Below are 12,365 nucleotides of genomic sequence, written 5' to 3'. Positions count from 1 at the left end.
CTTCCAGCAATTTGCTTGGTCTGATTTGGGCCTTAAATAAAATCATAGAATCGTAGAATTTTCTGAATCAGAAGGGAACCAAAAGGATCATCAAAGTCCAGCTCCTGGTCGTGCACAGGACATCCTTAGAGTCACACCACGTGCCTGACAGTATTGTCCAAATGCTTCTTGAACTCTGTCAGGCTTGGTGCTGTGACCACTTTCCTGGGGCGCCTGTTCGAGCACCCAAACACTCTCTGAATGGAGAACCTTTTTCTAATATCCAACCTAAACCTCTCTTGATGCAACTTCATGTAATTCCCTCAGGGCCTGTCACTGATCAGCAAAGAGAAGAGATCAGTGTTTGCCCCTCTGCTTCCCCTCATGAGGAAGTTGTAGACAGTGATGAGGTCTCCCCTCAGTCTCCTCCAGGCTGAAGAGACCAAGTGATCTCAGCCCCTCCTTGAATGCCCTCCTCAATTATCTATCTCAGAAATAATATTTGATTGATTATTGATTATTCCATATTTTTGACAATTTCATTATATTGCATGGACCTCTGCCTACACAGAACAGCAAACAGAGAGTCGAGATCCTGGTTGGAATTTTTAGATGCTGTTTAGCAGAACAGAGTTCTTCATTGAAATTTTATAAGATAGTTGCTATAAGTGGATGCAAAAATTCAGAGATTATTTGCATGTGTACTAAAACCACGAAATAACATAATATTTTAGCTTGATGATTTTTTTTTTTTTTTTTTTTAATTCCAACCTGACCAGGTTATACTCATTTGTTGTGAATGTCAAGCATTACAAAGTGTGTCAGTTCTTTTCATTTTCCTTTTCTTTCCTGAATGGAATTGGCACTATTGTAATCTCTCCAAGCTAAACAATATAAAGTAGCAAGTTGGTTCAGCATGGGTAAAGTCATTTACCAATATGGGATTTCTTCTTGGAACAGTTGGACCATTATTTTTCTTGTCTTTTGACACTCATATTTTTCCTGGCCTCACCTCAGCATGATACTGCAGTGTTTGCAACTACCTAGCTGTGCTTTAAAACAAATTCATTTATTTTCCTAAGTCTGCATTAGACTATTTTATAATTCTTTCCAAGCAATCCCGCAGTAGTTGTACAAAGTTCATAACCTCACAAAAAATAATACAACTGGTTTTGGATACAGTGGTGCAATGCATTTACAGAAACTACTAAAGGATAGTAGACAGAACAAAAGATGTTGGAATTTGGTCCGCAGAAACTTCAGTGTAGTTGCTTATATGAGTAAATGTTTTCAGAACTGAAACTTTCTTGTTTTGTGAAATAAAGAGTGATCCAAAAATCCTGGTCACATACTTGGCCCTTCTAAAAGCAAGCAGGTGAACACTATGTCAGTTCTAGATACTCTAGGTTCTTTTCAGCATAATATAACAGCCCTCAAGAGGTTTTTTAATTTTTTATTTTTTTATTTTTTAATGCTGGTTGCACCATTCTTCACAGTCATTGAAATAAATAAAATTCAGGGTTTTGGACATAAGTGGGGCTCCATATTCAGGCTGTTAACTTGATTTCATAATCCAAGGGATTGCTTCAAAATTTTTGTTGAATGTGTTCCCAGCTTGTCCATTATGGCACATAAAGTAACTTCTAGACATAACGAATAATTGACAGTTAAAGTTTTTAATTATATGCAATAAAAAACCAAAAGAAACACAAACCTCTCCAACAAACAAACATACAAAAAAACAATAGAGAGTTTTAGTTGCTCTGTATTATTAAAATGGTCCACACTCAAAATAAATTAATTCAAGTAGAATTCTTTCTGATAACAAGTCTAGTAACTAGCTATATCATTTTATTGCAGCTTGCTGTGTGATATCATAGGAGGAAAGAGCCCCCTAATGGCTTTAAGTTAGCTAGGAAAATAAAAATAAATTTCACATTCTGTGAGTTCAGGCTGGAAAGGAATGCAACATTCATTTCAAAAAGGTCAAATTAATCTTTTGAGAAAAAGGTGACATAACTGAATCAGTTTAAAGTGTTGCAAAAAGTCCAGATTAATATTAACAACATCAAAGACTTGAAAGAAAATGCAGTTTGTAGTATGTAAACTCTTAACTCTTTCTGATGTGGGTTTTTTTCATCTATTTTTTTTCTGAATCTGACAAAAGAAGTTGCTTACAATATTTAATGTGGAAATTAATAACATATGAATGGGAAAATATGAGTATAATCTAATTAATTGTGTTTTGCATTCTCTTTTGTTCTTAAAAAAAAAAAATTAAGGTTCAAATGAAATATTCCCATTGCAAAAATAAACACTTTTTAATGTTATTTGGAGGTTCATAGCTTGGAAGTAACCTGACTAGTAACAGACACGAATCTGGAGGGAACAATGTTGCTGTCTTTGAAATCACAGGATTACCATGATTTTTTTTTTCTAATCAGAAAATTATAAGGTATATTTAAAGAACACAGGTACAGTGAACAAGACTTTTCAGAGAGAAAAGAGAGATATTAATAAAAGCTGTAGGAAAGCTTTTGAGCACACATAAAGGATTACTTTTTGCTAATCAAACTGCAAATGAAATATACTGAGGTGGGCCTTAAGCCTTGTAAGGATACAAAGTGAATTAGACGTTCAATTATCTTAGCTCCTTATGAAATACACTCTACGCTTGGTAAATCTGGCACTCAATACCCATGTCTTTGTCTTACTGTTAAAATTTTCAGTCAGGTAATTAAAATGTAAAGGGTTTCTTTTCATTATTTATGGTCAGATTCTGCACTCTGACTCCATAGTCAATGTATGCAGTCCTCATCTTTGGCAGTATTTTACGGAGTAAAATGCCACTCAATAAAGCTATGGTGGCAAAATGTGCCCCCAAGAGAATTTCTGGGTACCTCAAAAGAGTTTTAGAAGGAAACATTGAAATTGATGACATGGATCAATTGTGTATGTAAGAAACAACACAAACACTATTCATAGAGAAGATATAAGTTATTGAAACAGCAGTTTCTAGTTTAAGTTACTATAGTTTAAGTAAGCCTTTAGTTTGGGCTCATCACTTTACTTCCTGTTTTGGCAGTGCTTATTCATATGATACATTATAGAAGATGAAGCTTTCTCTTAAGCATTGCATATTTTATTTATGTAGTCATTTACATACTCTTCCAAATTATCATTAGTTTTTAAAAAAAGCTCTGTATACCTAAGGTCCTCAATTTTTATGTCTTTTGCAAATTATAAATAATCATTTTAGCAACTCCACATTTGGGTTTTTGAGAAGTCATTAATTATTTAAGTATGGCATTTTATGGAAATTAAATAAACACTTCTGGGTAAAGGAAGAGAAGAATGTGTGTTTCTGTAGTCGTGATTCTTTTGTAATTGGATAAATTGGATTACAGGTAGGTGCACAGTCTGTCAGCTAGACCTTGCTATAGGCAGTTTCTTGACTGAAAAAAGTATTGTAATGCTGTACTTGGCTGGGTGAAAGTCTACTTAAATGCTTGCATTAATAGATTGAAGCCTGTATTTCATGCAGAGGGAATAATCACAACAGCTGGCATATGAAAAATTCTGCAGTTTGGAGCAAGGAGCAGAGTGCACAACTGATGAGGAAGGTGGTGCAGGTTGTCACAGCTGGAAGGAATGTGCTGCTAATGAAGGAGCTGTCTTAGCGTTATGCTCCCACGGCCTGTAAACCCCCAGTCAATCAACTTCCTGACTTACTTCAAATCCAAAAGCTGGGTTATTTCAGATATAGTCTATCACCTTCAAAATCACAGCAATCTCTCACAACCTATCACCTATCACAGCAAAGCCGCTTACAACATAGCTGAAGGAGATACGTAGAAACTTTATTCAGAGCTCGGCACTTAGGACACAGTAGTGTCAATGTCATATCAAAACGGTAATCAGTCCATGGGATGGCTGCTACAAACACACAGCACAGTGTAACAGAACGTCCTAGGTTTCATATTTCAGGTCAAGAGCCTTGATCTTCACTTTGCAGGCAGAATGCTAGCAATAACTGCTATATCTATAAAAAATGGCAGCCTAATGATATATTATTTAAGGCTGACCATATTTGCTCAGCAGTGGTAAGCTTGCAGTCAAAAGACACATACTATTTGAAACTACTGACAACCACTGAGAGATCCTTCAGGTAAATATTCTCTCTACCTGGCTTCACAATATGTACAGTAATGAATTAATAATATGGGAGAGCTTGCATGCCATTATTACTCCAGACTGCTTAGCATGTGTGGGACAAGTTACATTAAAACATCATCCAAGTAGTTAGAAATAATCTTTTCTGGTTGTTTCATTCCATTCCCTTAAAGGGTTAAGCATGATAAATGCAATGCACAAACCATGTCCTGTTAATTGTCTTCAGGTGTACATAATAATTGATACATATAATCTGTGAGTGAAAGAAATACAAGTGCAAAAAATGCATTCTGAGAACAAATGCCAAAGCTTGTATTTAACATGCAAGATACCGAAGGTATAATTCCTTTATTTAGCTGCTCAGAGAAGCAAATGATAATTTCCTTACCTGGAAGATCAAACTCTGTATATCATCAATATTATGTGAGGTAAGGGGAGAGGATGAATTTTCTGTAATAAGCCTTTCTTCAGAGATGCAGAACATGAGAGATGTAATTGTAAGTAAAACGAACTATTCCAAGATCCAGTCTGTCATCAGTTGCACTTCCTTAGAGCTGGCATCCTCTTGCAAATGAAAAAAAGGTAGCTCAGCAAGTTCTCCGCTGAAGGAGCTCAATATCAGTGTTATCAGGCACCAGCTGTCACATACTGATGCTATAGTGGGTACAGTCTCCCTCTATTGCGCGCTTTCTCTCGCTTGCTCTCCCTCTCTCTCGCCCTGACGTTCATTCAGCTCTGAATCTGAGCTCCTTCTGCTGCTGTATAATCAATCTAGCCTGTCTCAGTCTAATAGGCCTCTCTTTAACCAGCCAATCAATAGCAAAGATTCCGCTGCTGCTCCCCAGGGTCTTTTCCAGGAGTGGTACAAATAATAAGAGTTTGGCCAGCAGTTTAACTAAGTATTTTTCATTATTTTATCTCTGTTAAAGAAAAATTGTTTAGGAGAGCCCAGGTTCAAAGCCATCTTTCTCTGTGTTTTTCATGAGAGTTATGTAAACACACAAATTACACTGCAGTAACATTCTGAACACTTAAATTTTTTACCCATTCTGCATGTTTTAGAACGCATATTAAATAATAAAGAAAAGAAAATAAACACACACACACTCACCCCTTGCCCCAGTCTGGAAATGAACCTGCATGCCAAGCCTCAGGCATTGTGTTCTGAAAAATACAGTAGTGTGTTTTGTAATTGGAATTGTTTATGGCAGTTGTGGAAATTAAGCATAAACCAAGAATCAGGAGAATTGTTCTTCACAGACTGTACTTCTAACCCCTGTCAGCTTGAACTAACTTCTTTCCTACGCTGTCTATGTTTTACGTTGTATGTCTTGTGGGAGGTTTCATGGGTTTTTTATTGTTTTATTTGTGGGTTTTGTTTATTTCTTTTCTTGGGGGTTTTTTTGTTGTTTGGAGGGTTTTTTAAGAATTTGTGTGGAAATATCATACATTCAGATACAGAAGGAACTGAAAATAAAATACCTATTCACCATATTCACATGGAACAGCTAGAACAGTGGTCAGAATTAACTGATAGCAACAAATAACCATAGTATGCTGCAAGCACACTTTATCTTACCCTGCACTGCGCTTCTCACAGATGCAAGAAATAGATTGTCCCTTACTAGGTAAAGACAAAATTTCAGGAGGGATATTGTGCAAAGTAAGTATTTTTATTGCAACAGACTGGCACTCTTTTTCCATTTTCTAAAAATTAATTTTTTTTTTTGTAATTTAGGGACACTAAATCATAAAGACACTGATTTGAGACCTGTTTATTCTGGTTGCAGATGAAATAATTAACCAAATCTTGTGGTCGTGCAAACTGCGGGAAAGTACCTACGATCCTCCTAAGTCCAGAGGGTAGGTTGCATCAGTCACAGGTGTTTCTACATGGCAGAATATTGACATTATTGTATTTCTGTCCTTGATTCAAAGCAGTAACTGTAACTAAAAAGCATCATGAGTCCAATGCATCTGGTGGTTTTCCAGAGGACACATTGTCCTATTCTTGCTGATTCCCTCATATATGATTCTTGCAGAAATTCATCTGAATCCAGAAACAAAATGAGGGCTTTGATTGTCTAAATCTTCAAGGTTTGGATTATCCATCCAAAGGATCTCTTAATACTTTTATTGCATTAAGACCTTGTGACTCAGATCCTGTCCTGAGAACGGAGGCTTGCAGACTGTTTATTCCATGGCTAAAATTGCCTCCTTAGAGAGCTAGCATAGGTCAAACCTTTTACTGAAGTATGAGCACTGCAATCTAACATCAGAGTCTGGCATAAGCATAAGCAAGTAAATGTACTGATAATGAAATAAAATTTTCTTGTGATGACCTGGTTGATAGGGATTTCTACTTGACTCATGGGATTTCTTGTGTAATCTGTTAGGAGTGGTCAAAAAGTGTTGTTCCTTTCCAATCCCTTTATCAAAAAATCTCCCCTGAAACACGTTTACAGAGTCATGTAAGATAGTTTCTGCCTTATATAACCTATCTAAAAATCGAGGCTTCTTGGAAAAACACAGGCTAGTGCTACTAAGTCTTCAATTTTATGTAAGTGTCTTGAGTTATTATCCTGAAAATTCTAGTCAAAGACTGGAGGGGAAAGACAGCAAGAAGAAAGAGGCCAGCTGTTAAACTGGGGTTTGCAATACAAGAGGGAAATAAACAGTGTTCATAAACAATAAGGGGTACCTCTAAGCCTATTCAGAGAAACAGAGCTACCAGGAAAAAATTCTGTTTACTCTGAATGTTTACACAAGAGTATGTGTAAGGTCATGTGATGGCAGAAAATAACAACACATTTATGCACTTAAATAGCTTTCAATGCATCTACAAAAAATACAGGAAACAACCAATGAAGTCACAGTATTCACGGCAAGTTCAACTTATCCATTCTTCATGTGAAATATCGCAGTATCAACTTACAACCTCTGATTTCCCAGATGTATATGGAATACCTCATTAATTGCAGCCTACAAAACGCATTTAACAGATGTCTCAAGTGTTTTGAGTGCTCTGGATCAGCTAAGTGATTTTCATGGATAGAGAAAAAGATTAACATGAGAAAATAAAAGTGGAGGTCAATAGAATTATAGCACACAATTGTATGAATGTAGATCTGGTGGTGAAAGTGTGTAAGCCTGTACAGGCCTACATGATGGAAGGAGAGCAGTTAGGGTGTTCTGCCCTTGCGGGGAGGGTGGGAGCAGGGAAGTGTAGGACACTGCAAAGTTTTTTGCAGGTTTCAGTGAAAAATGCCTAATAACACATGGTGTAATAAAATAGCTGTTTAAATAGAAGATTATAAGGAGGGCTGTAGATAGAGAGTACACCTTGCTACCCTTGTGTGCTGACAAGCATTCTTGCATGCAGCACAGACCAAGGGTCGATTTTCCTACAGCACCCTGTGCAGGTCCCATTCTTGGAGACGTTCTTCTCTCCCTCCTGTGCTGTTGTACCCTTTATTTGGCATAACAAAGAGAATCACATACCGTCTCCTGACACTTTGTAAAGTTGTCTTTGTCATAACATCCACCAGCACAGCACAGACTGATGTGGGACATGCTAACAGGTTCTCTTAAAGCAGCTGCTCACACCAACATTTGGGCTGCTCAAGCCCTAAGCCTGGGGCCCAATAAAGCAGGCGTGGATTATCCAGAGCCACTGTGTCAAACACAATATTTTCCACAGGGTTCCCAATACAGATGGGAGGAGCACTGTTGCATATATTGGAATAGAAGGAGCTCATTTTTCAAGTATCTTTCTGATATTTTTCTTCCTGACTTATGTCTGCATCTAATCTATCTGCCCCATGCAAACCAAACAGTAGTTACATGTGAGGTACTATCACAAAACTGTGCATTGTGAAGTTTGTTATTTTAGTGTTTGGTTTTTGCTTTTCAGCCAAAAGCAGGACTGTCAAGGTCACATTTTTAAAAAGAGGATGACTGAATCTCAGATGCTGGACTTTTATGTAAACACTAAATTAATGATTAAAAAATATTTACTAAAATATTAGTAGTATTTTAAGAATACAAATGTTACCACACAGTTGTCAAGACAGTAGCTTTAGATTCTACGCTCTATGGAATTTGCGTTTGTATTGAATGTATGAGGAAATATCTCTTTGGCCTTCCTGTCCCTAATGAAGTATGATAAATTGTTTCATGAATGTATTGATACAACACATCACAGCATGATGATTTAGAACTGCACTTATGCTCAGGGGATAAAAGAAGTGGTTGTTATCTAGATAAATAGATGTTTAATACTGAAGGGGTTAGTGTTGAGACCAGTGTTTATACTTGAAACAGTGAGCTAAACAATGTTAAAGTATTCTGGAATAAAAGGCACACTGTATAAACTCTGTTAAGAAGCTCCAGGCATCCACCTGCTTTTCATTTTATTTTGCTTGGTTTGGGGAAAATTAAGAAGCAATTATGTCATAGAACATTTCTCTTTGCAAGCACTGTGTTTTTATATGTTATTGAGTGTAATTCTCTGTGAGAAATTGTTTTTTCACTATTTCAGATTTAATTAACAAAGAACAAATATATGTGGTCGCTATTTAATGATTCCAAAAATAATAGAGGTAGTTCTACTGTATCCAATGATTAAAGGAAAACCAGAGTATGGGATATGCAGCTCTGCAAGACTATATCATGTGAACATCTATTAATGGAATAGCAGATTTACCTTGGATAGAATCCGTCAATGGAAAGAAAAAGTCAGGATTCAACATTTTACACCTTTCCCAGGAAAGAATTAATTAAATGGGCTTTTCACATTGAACCTAAACACTGATTCTACTAATTGTACTATTGCTGAGTGCATAATTTAGGTTTCAAGTTCTGCCAAGTCTTAATACATTCTTAAAATACTCAGGCTACTCACAGGTTTGAAATTAAGCACTGCATATTCAGCTATTCAATGTAGTAACCTAAAATGCTATTCAGTTTTACTGATGTTTAAGATAAGTCTTTTTCCACAGATAAGAGACAAAACTGTTTTTAAAACTTGTTCTAAATTCTTGAATGTTAATACAAGAATACTGAGGATAGATTTTGTCAATTTTATTTCATATTTCCTTAGAAAAATTCCCTTTATGATCTGTAAGGCATGCTTAGGAAAGATGCAAGCTCTGAGACATAAATAAGATAATGGTACATAATTTCTTGTGTTCTATATAGTATTTGTCACTACTCTTCAGTAGTGTTAAGCAATAGGACGAGAAACAACAGGCAGAAACTCATAAACAAGAAGTTGCACCTGAACATGAGGAAAAACTTCTTTATTGTGGGGGTGACCAAGCACTGGAGCAGATTGTTAAGAGAGGGAGAATGTCTCTTACTGGAGATATTCAAGGATTCTCTGGATGCAATCCTGTGCCATGTGCTCTGGGATGACCCTGCCTGGGCTGGGAGGTTGGATCACATGACCTACTGTGGTCCCTTCCAACTTTCTTCATAGAATGGGAAAATATGTTACAATTTAATTAGAATCTTTTTTCTGTTTCAAGCTATAGAAGATAGTATTTAAGTTTTGTAGATATTCAATTCAGTTTTGGTAAACATGCTGGAGAATAAGAGAAGGTCAATATCCATTTATTAAAGACTTTGACTTTAGCCATGAAAGTTATGTATACGAACATGATATAATGGGATACATGTCCATAAATCACAATATACCTTATTTTCTATCTGAATGCTTTAGTGAACTTCAGGGTGAACATTGTTATAAAAGTGCAAACCAATATAAATGGAATTATTTATTGTCATCACTGTTAATATTTATAATATTATTTTTTTTCTAGGTCAGACAAATAATTCACTAGAAAAGGTTGTAAAACTAAATATGTAGCATTTCTAGGACTATATTTGTCTTCCCTGTGCAAAGATCATTCACTCCGTACATATAAACATTTCTCTTGGAATTTACCAGATCTACTTTAATTTTGTGTCTATCTATGGTCTATTTAAGACAACAGGAATTGGTCTTTTTCACAGAATTCAGAATTTTCAAAGGCCCACGCTGATGTTAGTGAATGAAATGGGCTTTGCTATTCTCAAAGCCAGCTGAAATGGAAAAGCTCCTATCCAGACACCAAGACATTTTTCTTCCTTAGCAAACACCTAAGTATTTTTCTTCCTCAGAACATGGTGGCCACATCTAAGCTACTTCTTGGAGTGTTTCTTATAATTTCTGAATGTTGCATAAGCATTGTTTGGTAGAGTTAGCCTAGGTCAAGACTTTCTTAGACATTTAAAAATACAGGCAATTACTCTATTCATCTGTGTAAAATTCCTGAGTCCCAGTATAAGAAAATTAAATTTCTCTGAGCTTCTCAGTAAAACACAGAAAAAACTAATGACTGTATTTAAAAATGAAAGGATCTTCATGAAAATTCACAGTTGCTGTAGGGCCTGTAGCTTCAGAAATTAAATATTTGCATGGGGATCCAATTCTCCTTAGAGTTTCTGTTCCCTAAAACACTGATAGTAGTGAAGTATATAAATAAAAGTATGAAAGTGACTTTTATATATATATTTATTTATATATATATTTATATATATATTTATATATATGTGAATATATATATGTATATCTATATAGTAACCTATATACATCACTAAGATACAGTTAATCCACCAGTATGACCTTCAGCCACTGACTGCAGTTCCCAGCATAACAGCTGTTTTTTGTTTATTTGCTACTTTTTTTTCAAGTTCAGAATGCTGTTAAAGGACAAAAATTAAATGCTCTCTCTCCATGTCAGTCTTTGCCCCATCTCTTGTCATGCCATACCTGTATTTTGGAGCTTCCTAGGTTCTCCTTCGCTTCTCTCGGCTCTTTTGAGCTATCTTACATCATTATGGCCTGATCATAAACACCTAAGTCTAAACAAAATAACTATTTGAGGCTACTGTGCCTGTAAAACTAAGGCTGCACTATAGAAAGGTTAGTCAAAGAAGTTAGCTGGGGGAAAAAAAGTCTGCAGTAGTCAACCAAGGTAAAAAAAAGCTCAGGTTCAAAGTCCAGCAAACCTCAGTTCTGAAGAGCAGCAGTTGGATACAAAATCTGAGACCTGCCTTTAGCAATAGCCACAGTTTATGATAGGACTGCCAGTTGCACAATTTTTCTCACAACCCATTTTCTGTACTTTTATTGTTCTTGATATTGAAGTCTTGCAAAATAGAGGTGAATTAAACGTGCTGTTATTATCTTCAACACCAGCTCCCCAGTGCAAGAGACACATAGTGAGAGATCTTTTAATAACAGAAAGCATAGTGCAGCAGCCTAAGACAATTGTAAACTTCTGGTTGGGAGTAAAGTGTATTTTCATTAAGGATCAAAACATGGAGGACCCTTTGGTGGCATTATGTTAAGTAACATTGCCTTACAAGGCTTAGAAGGACCAAACCAGGAACAACTTTGAAAGGAGGAACGTATTAGTACAAATGTTGAATTTGCCAGGAATTTAGAAAGTTACTTTTCCTGCAGTAGTATTTACTACTGGACTGTGTCTTATATCATTTTGAGCCATTGATTATGTTTGCCTTCACACACTCAATACTCCCCTATTACAGGTCCTGTTGTCCAAGAAGGTTCATGTATTTTGATGGAATTCTTGTTATTTGGAGCTTGATAAGGTCTATTAGTTTGTTTTGAGTAGTATGTTATGTACATTTTCACACCTTTTCACAATAAATTCTTAATAACAAGGTATTTTTAGACCATGCGGCTGTTCAGCTGCTTTTTAAATGGATATTGTTGTTTCTTCTAGGTCATGTATAAAGCTCAAATTTCAGAAGAAAATCTATATGGAGGAAAATGTTGCATTGAATTTTTTTTTTATTATTATTTGTGGCACTGCAATAATGGTAGTCAAGATGCTGTGCACATTGTAAGTACAATACTTACAACACACAGTACAGTCTAAATGATGATTTTAAGCTGAAAATGTGCTTACTGCACAATGAGGAGCAAAATGTAATTAGTGTTATAGTACAAATAATATCTTTCCCTATGCTTCTGTGAAATATTTACTTCAATTTTTCATTTAATTAGGCCTGCAGAATTTTGCCTATGTGCATTGAAAAAACAGATACCCCACAAGTGTTTTGTTGGGGTTTCAAATTCTGGCAAACAGGCCCATCAGAAAGATTTAACTTTAGCCTGTGAGATTCTTGTCATCCAATATTTA

The 12,365-nt window shown here is 35.9% G+C and overlaps 1 protein-coding gene across 2 annotated transcripts in view; it reads right to left on the bottom strand.

The window, feature by feature from the left end:
• CDH18 (cadherin 18) overlaps nt 1-4,892 on the bottom strand; it is a 501,292-nt gene extending 496,400 nt beyond the window's left edge. For both annotated transcript variants that reach the window (XM_085052105.1, XM_085052108.1), the window contains exon 1: nt 4,541-4,892. The gene's annotated coding sequence lies outside the window, so the exon portion shown is untranslated. The remainder of the gene's footprint in view (nt 1-4,540) is intronic.
• Between the last annotated feature and the right edge of the window lie 7,473 nt (nt 4,893-12,365).

Source organism: Lichenostomus cassidix, chromosome 2 (assembly GCF_008360975.1).
Source record: "Lichenostomus cassidix isolate B80296 chromosome 2, HeHo_3.0, whole genome shotgun sequence".
Lineage (NCBI taxonomy): Eukaryota > Metazoa > Chordata > Aves > Passeriformes > Meliphagidae > Lichenostomus > Lichenostomus cassidix.
Note: the sequence above shows the minus strand (reverse complement) of the source record. Positions and strands in the feature narration are given on the sequence as shown.